Source organism: Fulmarus glacialis, unplaced genomic scaffold, assembly GCF_000690835.1.
Source record: "Fulmarus glacialis isolate BGI_N327 unplaced genomic scaffold, ASM69083v1 scaffold12031, whole genome shotgun sequence".
In the NCBI taxonomy this organism is placed as follows: domain Eukaryota; kingdom Metazoa; phylum Chordata; class Aves; order Procellariiformes; family Procellariidae; genus Fulmarus; species Fulmarus glacialis.
In genome coordinates, this window is record NW_009192166.1 from 10,717 (window position 1) to 24,739 (window position 14,023).

Consider the following 14,023-nt stretch of genomic DNA (forward strand, 5'->3'; position numbering starts at 1 on the left):
TGAGTTCAGGCTTTGAGCCGTGTAGCTCCTCAGCAAACATAGCTTTAGTTGGCATGTTCAGCAAACACAGATCCGACCCCTTCTCCCACACCTTGTCCTTCATCAGTGCTATTGCTTAATGTGAAGCCTGATTTTGAAATCACCCCTGTCTTCCAAATGAGCTCAGTCCCAGCATGCTGGCCATCACATACACATCTAGCAAGGATTCCCTGCTGCCTTCTAAGAAGAAATCAAGACATTTAGATGAAGGGAGGGAGGAAAGGCAATGATGAAAGGCTTTAACTTTCAAAATAACAGTTGCTTTGCAGTAGCTGAGGTTCAGTTTTGGAGGCTAAGAGATCTTGTTTATAATTGCAGTAGGAGTCCAAGATGCCAGGACAATCTGCCCCGCAGATTTGTGCTCTCGTGTTGTACGGCTATGAGTTTCCTCAAGGGCTGGGGGAATTAGTCCTCCAGCTCTCACAGAGCTCCCATGCTTCTGTCGTTAAGCAGGGCGTGGGGTTTCTCTGTACGACCACACTCATGGCTGTACAGAGAATAAGACTTTGCTTTTCATTTTACGATAAATTTTGCTCATTTGGGCAACTTGTGGTGGTTGTTGGCATCAGCTGCGTTCCTTGTGTAAGGAAGGGATGAGCATGTGAACAAGAAGCAAGGCCTTCAGTAGTAGTACCACTCATCTCTTTGGCTTTACCTCCGTGCCAACTCTTTCCACAATTCCCGTGCCCTCTTCTTCCCACATGCTCTCCTGGCTAGTTTTCTGCACTGTATTCCTTACTCTGGGGGCCAAGCAGGACTTCCATCTTGGGTGAGGGAGCTCAGCACTGGGCCGGGTCAGAAGAAAATGCAGAAACATGCTTTTCGGCTGGAATTCGCTGACTCAGCAAATCCGAGCAGCCTCGCCGAGAGGCTTTGATTTCGGCACAGTTCTGCCGGAGCGTGGTGGACTCCCTGCCTTCTCCCCTTTCATTCCCCCGCTTCACTGGCATCCCGGATGGAGCCAGCTCTCCCAGGCTATCCGAGGCCATGAATCCCGGCCAGGCCCACAGCCCGGCTCCAGTCCCTCTCCTGGAGCATTTTGAAAAGTGTAGGTTTTCCCTCCAAATCCCTCACGGAAGTCCAATTTCCAAAGAGCAGAATCCTCCCCAAGGCTGCCCAGCAGATCTCCGCACCACGCAGGATGGGGCCTTTCCACTCCGACGTGTGGGCTCGGTCCAGCTCCCAGAGGCCTCACGGCCCGGAGGGGCGCAGGTTCGGCACGCTGCTCAGCGCCACCGGCTCGCACGCAGCCGTCGTGACAACCCCAGTCGCGCTGCCCGTCTGACAGGGGGGCTGGACCTCCCCAGAGGGGAACAACTGCAGATAGAGGCAGGGGGTGCTGCCTCCTTCCTTCCCCCACGTCATCTCTTGATGCTTCCTCATCCCACCTCGCAAACACCGCTCCGGAGGTCTTTTTGCTCTTCTCATGGAAACACCGGTGACTGCAGCCTCTCCCTGTTGGAAAAAAGAAAAGTCTGGGGGCCGGGAGGCATTTCCCCCTCCTGTCCTCTGCAAGGGAGCCCTGGCCCTGGGGAGAAGTTCCTCTCCCCTCTGTCTCCTTCAGCAAGATCAGGGGATTCAGCTTCAGGGGAGATGATCAGGCCCTTTTAGGCAACAGTAAAAATTGGACTAAATTACCTCAGACTTGGGGGTTATTGCTTTTTTTTTTGTTTTAAAGAGGTCACTCATCACCCCAGCGTGTGAGTGTGCAACCCTGGGAGAAGCCATCCCACCAAATAGAGGTATCGCGCACCCTAGGACGAGTGCACCGCGTTTGTTTTTAGAGGTTTGCTTTTCATGCAGTACTTTCTTCCCTTTGTCAAATGCTAGGAACCGAGAAGGTCACAGGGCTGATTATATTGGCTATATGCAGGCAGCATTCAGGCTTCCCAGCAGAGCTCTGTCAGTGCAGTTCAAGCCTGACCATAACTCCCCTGAGCTAAATCTGTCATTTACGCTTAGTTTTCTATCCATGAAAAATATTTACTGGGGCTTGAGTTAAAGTTGCCAGATAAAGCCTTTGTTTTACCCAATAGTCTGGTAGTTAAGGGAGCTTTCTAGGATGCAGACAGAGGTATTCGTCCTAATACACTCATGGTATTCAATAAAACAAAACCTCTCCTAATACTGCAGAGGAGCTGAAATCCTCAGGTGCTCCCTGTCTAGCTTAATAACATCGTCACTGAGTTTTCTTGGCTTGTCTTCTTCTTGAAGTGAAACATGCCAAAATACTAACGACAAGGGATTTTTAAAGAGTCAGTGATTTGTTATGCTGGAAAATGGACAAGTGTGGAAGACAACAGTTTTGGAAAGCTCACACAGATCGCCAACCTCCCTCCAAGTTTTAGCTAAGACCTTGTAAAAATGGACTGTCAAGGTTATCAGCGCGTGGACAGTAAACAGTTCAGGAATGCAAGGTTTTGTGGGGAAGATACAGCTCTAAAATATTTGCTGGGAAGACCTTGGAGGAGGTTAGGTTTGAAACCTTCCAAAGATAAGCAGCCCTAGCAATATTTGTTATTTACATGTAGCTACCATCCCTCTTTCTTTTACAAGGGAGGAATCACTTTGCAAGAATTTGAAATAAAAGCTCAAATATAGATGGCTCTGATTAGGGACTCACAGAAAATGCTGCACATTTAAGGCTGCTGCCTAAATGTGGTCTAAACCAAAGTAGTCCAGTGAGTTTGTTTCTCTAAGGGTGTTAATAGTCTCTAGTAAATCTTGCGGGAATGGTAAGTTGTTGCCACCTCAGCCATCCACCCCACCGCCCTGGGGAGGTTGTCCTGCCCGGGAGACGAGTCTGCAGAAGGGAGCATCTTCTCCCACCTCCTGCCCCCAGTGCCCCGACCAGGGTTAGCTCAGCCCACAACACCAGACTATGGGGTGGGTGGCCAAGGCACCGACACACATTGCCATCCATCGGCTAGTAGAGGGAAGGGATTGGGTGCCAGCGAGACTCCTCCCTTGCACCCCCCAGCAAGATTCATCAGAGCCCGTCTGCCAAAGCCCTCAGTGCCTGAGGTTCACTGCATAAAAAGGATTACGGAGATTTCTAGCTTGAAACAATTCTATTTCAACTCCTGTAAACCTATACTTTGTACATCAAAACCCCTTTAAGAACATATAGAGATTTGGGGGTGTTTTTTCTCCTTTCTGTCTTTTGCCTTGTGACATGTTTGTTCTGAGATCACCTTCTAGGCATCTTCTATTAAAATATATGTGACAAGCACCAGATCCACTTTCATGCAGCTGTGCAGTATGTTATTTTTCATGCTAATGCACTGTTACAATTCTACTGAGTGCAGTTATCTAGAGATCAAATTCGCCACATGTGCGCTGTGTTTTTTGGCTACCAGGTCAAAAGCAACAGGGAGAAGGAAGCGATGCTTGTGTGTTAACTGTTCGTGTTGCCTTCATGAAACATGGGCTTCATTTTCAGGCAGTCAGAGGAACTTTTGCTTTGCCCCATCTGCCCTCTTGTTTTTTTGTTTTTCTGTCAGCACAGCTGACTGCTTCATCGAGATTTAAGACCAAACGGACTGTTATTACATGAGACAGAGTCACTGTCTGCCACCAGGAGATGATTTAATGCTATGTGATACACAACCTTACTCTATGCCCCCCTACTGTTTTCCACACAAAAATCATTCTTCAACTTGCTTTGCTGTCAGGTTTCACCTAGGAGAAAATTTGAGTCACTGACTGCAGCACTGACAGCAACCAGAAGTAATGATTAAAGACCTCCTTGTCATTGTTGTGCCAGATAGTCGTGGGTGAAACAGGCTTATGAAGGCACATTCAAAGCTTATTTACCCCAAGCCTAGCAGCTGAATTCTGCCTTAGATCAGATGCATGCAATACACATCAAGACTGCATGCAGAAGTTGCTAAAATAGCCCCAAATCTCAAGTTATGCTATTGAAATAAGGAGGAAATACTGGCTTTGGTGAAATACTAGATAACCAGTATGGTCAGAGTCCCACTTCCAAATTGCTCCTAGAAATGCAGAGAAAGCTTTTAGGGTTGCAAAAAGGACTCAAAGCAACAACTTACAAGCAATGCAGCCTATCACTCATATATCAAATTGCTCTTACAGCCACTGGTTTCTTTCCTGCTGTCTGAGCTAAGACCTGCCACCACGTCTGGTGCCCTTTCTCCATCGCAGGCTACTTAGCTCATCTAAATATGAACCAAAGTTGGACTCCCTTGGGGTGAGACATCTGAAGTCTTATTCACCGATTTCGACCTTTGAAGAGGAATCATTTCTCCCTAACGCCTGCCCCATTGGCTTCTTTAGGGAAAAGGGCATCTGCAAATTGTCTCCACCTTCTGGAGAGAGATTTATCTTTTATGGCTTTTACTACTTTGTTATTTCTTCAGGTATCAGGAGAGACCTTGCCTCTTTTCCTTTCCTCATTTTCTCATGGTCTCAGATTGATACACCAAGGCAGTGGAAACTATTTCCCAGACTTTTCTATGACTTCTGGATTGCTGAGTGTACGAGAAGATGCCTTTTAAGTTTACACTTGATAAAAAATCATGTCTCGTTCATAAGTTAATTATTTGAGAATGTCACAATAATAAACTTTGACTTCTTAACCTTTTCCAGAAATGATGCCAAGACCAATCCTGAGGCTGCTTTCTAGCTACTGATTAGTAGCTAGAAATCTGACCTTTTCTGTCTATGTAGAAAACAGAGGCGGTTATGCAGCTCTCCGTGCTGTTAGAGTCAGCTTGATTACAGCTCCATCTTTCTTTCCAAGTAACATTAGCCCTTGGGTGTCTTGGTCTGTCTCCCTTTTTTCTTTTGAAGAAAGACATGGACCAGAGCTAGACTTTGAAAACTTCAAAACGTCACTGCTGCTTGCAAATTAGTTAGGCTCCATCTTTGCCTCCACTCGCTTCTTTACCAGTCGCGTGCTCATTGCTGTCACGTCTGAGTGTCACCTTTGAGTAGTGTGTTGTGCAAAGGGGACCGTCCCTTGGTCACACGCCGTTTGTTCTGCCAGCCTCTTCCAGGAGAAGAGAAGTGTCAGTGGTTGAGAGCTTGGAAGGGAGTTTAATTACATGTTTGTTAAATGTGCATGCCAACACGTACATTAAACATCCTTCCAAGATTAGGTTGAAGAATGGCATCCTGCCCGTGGAGCAGACGGTGGTGAGGTCTGTGATACTCAACAACTGCTGGGAGGTTTGTACCACCCTGTGGACTGGACCTGGAGTATGTGCTGTCTCCTGCTCAGATGAACTTGTGTAAGGAGCTCCATCTTGCAGAGGAGTAAAGTTGTCAGAAGGACTCAGTTTCACCCTAAGACCCACACTCCACGCAAAGCTGCTCTGCAGTACAGAGCTGGCAGCAGCGACTACACTGAAGAGCTTTGTTTATCACATTGTTGTTCTCAGCCTCAAAATTATGTGTTCTTCAGGAGTGATGGGGTTTGGGACTGTCAGTCAAAATTTGTTATGAGGAGTGATGTTTTCATCCCAGTTTAGCTAATGCCAGTGAAGATGTTCCAAAAATTGTTGTGTTTGTCATGTATGTTTTACAGTTTAAAGGTGATCTCCTTATGCTATTATCCCCCTGTCACTGTTGCAAAAATAGTGTCTTCTTTTTAAGATGTTCAGAATCATCTGCTTAGAACTGAGCTGATGACAGCTTCGTATTTGTCTCTGGAGGTTGCCTGGAAATTAACCCCTCTGTGTTTAGCTCGCAGTGTGCCTTGTCAAAGCCTCTTCTGGGAGGTGGTGAGGTGGTACAGCGGGGCTCGGTGGGCCTGTGCCGAGGAGGCTGAAAGATCAGGGCTGTGTTGCCCAACATCAGCTATTCCCGGAGGCTGAGGTTTGCAAAAGTCAAGGTGCTGACAGACAAAACCCTGATGAAGTTCGCTGCAAAAATTAAAGCATCTCCCACTCACAGCTCTCTGCTGACTCCTATCCCGGGATTACCAACCCCAGCTTGGCGCTGGCAGGACAGAACCTCTGGCTCAGCCTCTGCGCTGCACCGTTCAGTGGTGGGGTAAGACCGGCTTTCATCTGTCCTGCAGGCTGAACACCCCTCCTGTGGTCCTGTCTGCCAGCTTCGTGGTGGAGACAGTAGTTTGTGGCCAAGGAAAAAGAAAAGCTGGTGGCAATATCTATGAAACTCCTGCTACCGTGTGCGGGGCGGCTGTGACTCAAAGCCTCTTGGCTCTGAAATTGCACACAACTGCACCTTGGGGAGCAGCGTGATCTCGCAGAGTGCTGAGCAGCAACCCCTGACGTCCGTGGAAGCTCGCGGGGTTAGCATTTATCTGCGCTACAGCAAAAGAGAAGGGAGGCCGGCCTCTAAGTGCCACAAATGTGAAATTACTCACCAATTTTCAGAATGTAATTACTTCTCAGTTAATCAAGTCCCTGGACACTTTCTATAGCCATAACTAGTGAAGTCACTTTTGTGTTATCAACATTGATTTTGGTCCTTAATTCGTTTAGATTGTGAGTAAACCCTCAGATCCTCTGTAAAATGACAGCAATTTATGGCATACCTTTGGAATTCAAACCCAAACCAGTTTTGCACTATGGATATGATGGATGAATCACCATTTTATTCTGCATACAAGCAAAAAGTCTTTCAAGTCAGTTCTGTGCTGCAGAGGAAGTCAGTGGAGCTTTCCCTGTAATGTGAGTAATGAATCTTGGCTGGGATGAGCATTTTGGAGCCACAGTTCTGCAAAAATTCAAATCCCTGAAGGAAGTACGGTAGCATGGAGGCCTGTAAATAACGGATTACAATAATCCCGCCAGGAAGTGATAATGGCATGTATAAATATTTGCCTTAGTTGATTGCAAATTATGTCCTCCTAAAAGATGTTTGTCACTGTCGTTAGCCATTAGCATCTTCTAAATGCTTTACCAGCTGTGGTGTCATTCACAATGAGGACTCCATCTCTACCAGCACGACCAAAGCGTCTGAATGGGATCAGATTGCTTTTTCCTAGTGTTTTTATTCTACTGATTAAAAACAAACCAAAAGCTTGTGGTGTCGATCTGGAGTATTTTCCTGAACAACACAGAGCGTGCAAACCATGGAGTGAAATTGTGGACATATAGAAGTCTGCATCTAACCAGAAGCTGAAATGAGATCAGATTCATATACAAAGGGGGGGATTTTGTTGCCCCACGCACTACCACCCCGTTTTTTTAACAGCCTTGGCTCTGCAGAGTCCTGGCTGAAGGTGGGGATGGCTCTGATGGATGGGAACAACCTGTACCAGCAAACAGCGCTTGCAATTTCCCAATCAGAGTCCTGTCAAGCCAGGCTAACTCACAGCCTTTTACATCTTGCAAATTCCAAGAGGGATTAAGTCTTCATTGTCAGTCTGGTCAAGCAAGTTGAAACTCAGCTGAAGTTTTAAAGAAAATAAGAAAGATCCGACAGTCTTCAACAGAGGCAGCAGACTAGGAGAGAATGGGATTTAGAACAGAAGCACAGCCAGAAATCAATGGAGCTTTTATGGCATCCCTCCTCATTTATCTACAAACCCCATTCTTTCAGCTATTAAGGCCTTATCTCCACACAGAAGCTGAATTAGGTTTATTTTGTAAACCAATTTAGGAAAGCTAGTGCAAAGCCCTGTACAGATACCCGTATTTCGGTTTAAGAGTGGCTGCAGAGGTTAAGCTGGAACCTGAAACAAAAACTCAGTTAAAGTGGTACTGCATGGGCTTATCTGCATGGAAGATAGAGTGAAATAACTAAAATGTGAATTTAAAGTGTTTGAGGTAAAACCTATTAAACCCCTAGGTGGATGCTTTTATTCAGACATAAAGGAGCCTTTAGTTTGCTTGATTCATTTCTAAAGCAAATTACAGTTACTTTATTTCTGAATGAAACCTTCCATGTAAGGATTTAACGTGCTTTAACTAATCTACTTTAAATTCACATCTGTAATTTGGCTTAGTTTCCTGTGTATACAAACCCTTTGTGTGTAGTCCAGGTCTGATTTGCTGGAGGAGGAAGAGGAAGGCAGAAAAATTTCCTCACTAAACTATGTGATAATTAGTTATAAATTTCTTAGTAAAATGAAATAAAAGGCCCAGGTATCTCCAAAGCATTAGTCAGCTGGGTTCTCGCAACCCTATCAGTTTACACCATTTGCAGATTGATCCCTTTGCCTGTGGTTTGCATGGCTATTTTCACGTTATTCCTTGCTGGGGATGCGTTCCAAGTATCAAAAAAGCATTTATATTGTTCAAAGTATCAAAAAAAGCGTTTCTTGCCTTCTCCCACATTCAAGCTATCCTACTCGAGGGCAGCTTTGCTCTCAAGGTAGCAACTTGTAACCTGTCTCGTGCTCCTAAGAGCACGTTATTTCCAGCTCAGGCAGGAACTGCGCAGCGTCCCTGCTCAGAGCTGTTAGTGGTTGCACGTGGCTCTTCTGCACGGCAAACTTTCGCTTTCACCAAGTTCTCAATGACAGGATGTGGTTTGCTGTGTGAATATAAATGAGAGAGGAGGATCTGGCCCAGTAGGTTTTCAACTCACTTCTAAAATACTCCAGGGTCTTTGACTGCATAGTTTATCTGGCTTTGTTTGCTGCTGTTGTTTGCTAGTGCTGCAGTGACGATTAAACACTCATCAGAACATTTCCTACTGCCTAGAAATTAACCTACTAATTCAGGGAAACATTCATTTACCGAAACATCCTCTCCATGACAGTGATTATTGGAGGTATTACAGGAAAAGGTGCAAACAAACAAACCGAATAACCTTCAGGGTAGACAGTTATGAGTGAGCCTGCCAAAAGGTACTTTGTGTTGAATGCTTTAACATGTACCCACATTTATTCACGTTGTAGTTTCACAGCAGAATTAAGCCACTGAATCAATTGCTATAGAAGATGCCACATTCGGAGATACAAGACTCTGATTCTGTTCTTCTTTACGATTCAGAGGAACAAGAATTAAAAGATAAGAAATAAAAACTAGTCTGAGAGGGGATTCAGGTCAGCATTCGGTATTCTTGTACTAAGTGACAGGCATCAAACTTGTTTGAAGACCACAGATGAAAACTGATGCTGATATTCCTGATTTCCCTCTTGTGGGCTGGAATTATATGCTTGCATTTGCCTCCAAATTATCAGCACAAAAATGGGCAATATATTAAAATCTCCAAAGTATGTAAAAATAGCTAGGTTTTGTTTTTTCTCCCCACTCTCCTTCTCTGTTTCCTTCTCTCCATCTCAGGTTTTCATGCTATACTGTCTTCGTGATACTCTGAGCACCTTAAGCAATGGCAATAGCCCATAGCATAGGTGACTATCTTCCTTCTTGAGCAATTAGTAATGTCAGATTTTTTACATTTTTGGAGATATGTTTTTTGCAGCTGTTGCTGCACCTTTATTGTGTGAAAGAACAATGGGACAAAGTGTTGGTCTTCAGAGGTTCCAGAGAGCCCATCCCATACACTTGGTCAATCCCACACCACGTCCTGTATCTGGCATAGACAGGCTTTACCTTTACCATGGACACCTGCGTCATCCATACTGACTGCTGCTCAGTGACTTTCTGGGTTTCTGATCCATGTCCATTGAGCACCTTGATCTTAGGGGCTGAGCCTGTGGTGTTGACTTGCTGGTCTCTGTAAAAGCTTGAAAAGTCTTTTTTTTGTTCTTTCTCATTCCTGACTCCCATTTGGATGTGCTGTGCCCACACGGCATCTCTGACAACTTATTGCAGTAGCAAATGTATGCACTCCCCTAAATTTCTTCAAATAGATATACTGTAAAGGCAGTCTTAATTTGCCTTCCAGTGTAGTGTAAATGGCTACTACAGAAGTGTGAGTCTAATCTCCGTAGTGATCTGCACAAGCCTACGGGGGAGGTAGATCTGGGCTCTTTCAAAGTCTACAATGAAGTTGCCATATAACATTGCAAGATACTTTCCTAAGAAAGGCTGCTGTTCGGTGAGCACGGCGACGTATACGTGCACATTAGGAGAATCCATCAAATCAAAGTTTATGTCCAAACCTTTGAAATGCAGGTATTGTCTCAGGGAAGAGTAGTGATAGAATCACAGAATCATAGAATCATTAAGGTTGGAAAAGCCCTCTAAGATCATCGAGTCCAACCGTCAACCCAACACCACCATGCCCACTAAACCATGTCCCTAAGCGCCTCATCTACACGTCTTTTAAATACTTCCAGGGATGGTGACTCCACCACTTCCCTGGGCAGCCTGTTCCAAGGCCTGACCACTCTTTCAGTGAAGAAGTTTTTCCTAATGTCCAGTCTAAACCTCCCCTGGAGCAACTTGAGGCCATTTCCTCTCGTCCTATCGCTAGTTAGGTTAGATAAAAGGTGTGTATCACCTACAATGAAGCCCACAGCAGGACCGTGCCAATTTATGTCACCGTCTGTACCGCACAGGTAATCTAGACGTCTCCTTCCCACTGCCCGTCCATGGCACATCGCTCTCCAAGCATTTGGACGGATGCCATGTTTCACCTCCGGAAAAATGGGAGAAAGCCTTGTTCCCCGCTCTCCAATTCCCTCGTGTGGAGAGGGGGGGCCTGAGATACAGGATCTGCGAGGCTGATTTCATATTCAGAGAGAACATTTCCAATTCCCGTGGTCCACCCGGGGAGGGGGGAACTCCCATTGAGATCAGGGGAGGCATCAAAGAGCGGGGGTTTGCCCGAAGGGAGCCGTGGGGCAGCCCTGCCGTGCGTGATTTAACACCTGCACATTCCCATAGCTGGCAATCAAAGGCTGCATGGCCCGGAGCTGAGAGTGTCTATTTTTTTTGTTGCCAAACTTGTAAGTTCAAATAGAATTGGGGGGTTTTGGTTTTTCTCAGATATTTTTATAGATAAATTTCCTGTTTGTCTCAGTCACATGGATCATGACCTTTTCAGCCCCTAATTAAATTCAAGCGATACAAAGTACGTCGGGCAGGATTTGCAGGGGGTGTAAGTCAGAATAAACCCATAGAGCCAAGGATCAGGCTCATCAAACTTAAAAAAGTCAGATGCTTTCTTATCAGAAAATAAAGCCTAAAAGGTCCTGATTTACCATTCCCCTAGCTTTAAGCCAGTACATTTCCACTGAAATCAGTTATAACTAAATCACTACACTGTCATGAAGTTAGAGTAACATGGGTATAAAACAGTTTTCTTCCACATTGTCCTGTCTAACTTTAATGATATCTTGGGCATTGTGGTTTGAGCCAAAAAAAGCACTCTTTTCATATGATCTTTAGTCGATGCAAGTTTTCAACATCCTAGTCTTTATATTGCAATATTTTAATTATTGTTTACTTTATTTAATTGCTGTTTTCCTTGCTAATTCTAAATATACATCTTTCCTCTTTACTTCAAGGCTTTTGGGATTTTTCCAATCAGTCCAGTATCAAAGAACATTTACAGTCTTGTATTTAAACTTCTCATGCTTGTAAACTAAAACCTGTGCAGCCCCAAGGCCAAGGCTTTGGCTGTGTGATGTACGTAGCTAATTTTTTTTAATGTGTATGCTAATCTTTTAGGAAAAAGGTCTTCTGCAGAAATGAAAACCTTATCAGAAAGTTTGATGTTTACATTTTCTGATTTGGATGAAAAGATAAAAAGTGAAAAATCTGAAGCTGATAAATGAAATTTCTCCATCCTGTATTTTTTCCCTTTCTTTTTTCCTCTTTGTTCTTTTTTTTTCCATGTTATCTCTATGAAAGGGTGTGAGAAGAAACCTGTGAAGACCAAAAGCCTTTCCATTTCATGCTGAAAAAAAAAAGAGCTTTGTTATTCTACTGAACATGAGAACATTTGGGAGATAATAGTTTCCTTTTGGAACAATATAAATATTGTTCCAAAAAATATATATATATTTGTAAGAAGTATCATGGAGGTGAGATATCCCCAGGCTCCTGAGGCACTTCAGTACTAATCGCAGTCTTTCTGTGATGTTTTGCAGGATATCTTTTGTTTGAAGAACTCAAGGCACTTGCCATGAAGGTGATCTTTAAGACTGTATCTGGTGGGGAAGCTCCATGAAGTAAGACAGAGAGGGGTAGCATCACTGAGGTGTTTGCATGAGTAGAAATGCAAGTGATCAGGTTATTAGCAAGGATTAGCATGCAATGTGGTGGGACAGAAGGGCTCTGTGGGTGCCAAGGACCCTCAGTCTACACCTATATGTGTTATGGGGTGTTTTGCTTTGGACTAAGTCTTGTGCAGTCGCGTGGGCTAAACCATGGGCTTCCATGCTGGGAAGGCAGAGCAGGGCTGAGGGGTCTCCAGACCTGCTTGCTCCCCCCACCACTGCCCAGCAGCCTCAATTCTTGCAGATGTTGTAGTTGTGCCTAAAATTGCAGCGGGAAGTGATGGACAGCTTTCAGGAGAAGCAGAGCTTGGAATCAGTTTTGGCAATATTGTAGCGCTGAGCAGAGCTTTGAAAGATGGGGTCGGAAATCTCTTGATAATAAACTTTCTCACGAGATTTTTGGCAACCTTTGTGTCTTGTCCCAGCTGGAAATGCTATGAGAACATCTTTTCTCAGAGTATTTTGTCACTCCCAATTTCAGACAGCAAGTGGGAAAACATTTATTCTAACATCAGAGAGGTTAAAAATTCCAGTAAACTGAATCCTGGAACAAAAGGGAAATTGAGGGGCTTTTGTTTTATTTAGACTCTTTCACCCAATACTGTACAGAAAGTCATCTGAAAGTTGCAGAAATAAGAGATGAAGACAGCTGTCCAGACCATCGGGACATCTAACTAATCTCCTTGCTGGTTCAGAGTTATTCCTTGCAGTACACTGTCTTGTATTTTGTCAGTCTACTTTTAAACAACCCAAGCAATAAGCCTTCCACTTCTTCCTAGAGACGCAACAATAAAAGCCAGTAGATCTCAGAGTCAGGAATCTTTTTGCTGATATCCAGAACATTTTTTTTTCTTTTTTCCTTAGCACCTGGCCTCACGAACAACTTACCCCAGCTGAGCTCAGCTCTGGTGGTATCTGTCTGCCCCCTCCTAGCACACAACAAATGCAGCTTAGCTCTAACCTATTTCAGGGCAGTTTAGGGCAAATGAGCTTTTGGGCTAAAAGTGCACAGGTAAAGAGTTCCTGTGGCTCTGCTGACACACGCTAACTTGCCAAGTGATGTATGCCTTACATGTGTCCAAATTTTTAAATCCATTCCTGATGTTCCCTGGTTTAAAACACCCCTGTAAATAATAACTCTGCTCCCAAGGCATTTATATTAGCTGGGCACTTTAATTCAGTGCTCAGGCAGGCTATACGCAGTTAACTCTTAATCCTTTCACACACATTGGTCCTTCCATCTGCCTCATCTCTTTTGCCGCTGCCTTCTGAATTTCCTGCCGTTTCCCCGCTCCTCTGGTGCTGGGGACTGCAGCACACTACTCCATGCGCTCACATCACAGCCGTTTACGAGCACATCATAAACAGGAGTTTAGTTTTAGGTACGAGCGCGGCTTTGAGTGACCCGAACAGTGCACTTTTCGTACGTCTAATACTGATTCCACTAAGGGCTGTTAATTTCCAGACTAATATATTGTGTATTGTTGTCCTAAAGTTTCCCCCTATCCTTTTAACAACTGCCCTTTTCAGAAAGATACGCATCTAGAGCTCTGTTGTTGTGTCTCAATTATCTACAGATCACATATGATCAATGAAAAGCTCCTCTCTTCGCCCTGCCAGCTCTGCAAGCCTAACCTGGGATCTCACAATGAAACCGGGATCTTTTTTTGGTTACGCATCATTCCCAGGAATCCTGTTTCAGCCTGAACTCTATTATCAATACAATTAAGGTGAATTTGAGCTAGCGTGTAAAGTTTTCAAAAGCGCTTACATGACCTTTGAGGCTGGGGTTTATTTTCAAAAGTGACTTCGTGCATTCAGGAGCCTAAGTAAATTGATTCTCTATTAAATTGGTGCTCCCTTATGATTTAAATGCTTTTGAAAAGGGAAGTTGGGGCTCCTTAGGCATTT